This window comes from Lactuca serriola, chromosome 3 (assembly GCF_051521515.1).
Source record: "Lactuca serriola cultivar US96UC23 chromosome 3, Lser_US96UC23_V15, whole genome shotgun sequence".
In the NCBI taxonomy this organism is placed as follows: Eukaryota; Viridiplantae; Streptophyta; class Magnoliopsida; order Asterales; family Asteraceae; genus Lactuca; species Lactuca serriola.
Window position 1 is genome coordinate 60,642,749 of NC_136410.1, and position 871 is coordinate 60,643,619.

The window sequence follows — 871 nt, forward strand, 5'->3', positions numbered from 1 at the left end:
AGATACTTGATCTTGCACAACGTTTCCCTGAATTGAAAAGTCTAAGAAGTTGTGACTTGCTGCCATCTAGTTGGCTTTCTGTCGCTTGGTATGATTGCTAATAAGTACTAGAGTTTGGGAAGGAATGGAATGATTCATTCCATTGCTACAGACCAACCAAATATGATCACAACTCATTCCATTCCTTTGTGATTCCATTCCATTCCATCCAATCAAACAGATTCTTAATATGGTCTTTGCTACTTGCTCTTTCTCACATAATATGCTACTACTAAATGGCCCTTTTTTGATGCTTTTTATTAGGTACCCAATATACAGAATTCCCATGGGGCCCACCTTGAAAGATCTTGATGCTTGTTTTCTAACTTTTCATTCCCTTCACACTCCTACTACAGGTCATTCATACATATCATATAAATCTCCCTGGATTTTTCAGGCTGAGAAACAACCTTTTTTTATAGTTATAAAATTTACGAGTTGCATTACTAATTTATTATTATTGTTTTTTATTTTTGTTTCAGGCAATGAATGTGAGCATCCACTTGTTGTAAGGCATTTCAGTGGGACGGGTGTGGTCTCATTACCAACATTTGGTCTTGCTTCATACAAATTCAAGGCACCACTGTGGGTCCCCAATGAATTGAAAAGACTAGAATGCCCAGATGGACTATTCACTATTCTATATGTGTTTGTTACTTACATAGAAGTACTAGTGTTGAAAAGACTAGAATGCCCTTATCATGTGATGTGTCAATAAACTGATGGATTACACAGAAGCAGGTCTCCTCCACGTAGGAGTAGGTCACCTTCTAGAAGCTGATTCCAGAAGCCCTTTGCAGCGTTCTGATTCCAATGTAAGTTTTTTTTACCT

The 871-nt window shown here is 37.5% G+C and overlaps 1 long non-coding RNA gene across 1 annotated transcript; it reads left to right on the top strand.

The window, feature by feature from the left end:
- LOC145094468 (uncharacterized) lies at positions 1-542 on the top strand. Its single transcript, XR_013703370.1, has 3 exons — positions 1-88; positions 304-395; positions 522-542. It is a non-coding gene; the product is annotated as an uncharacterized LOC145094468 (long non-coding RNA).
- Positions 543-871: the final 329 nt, after the last annotated feature.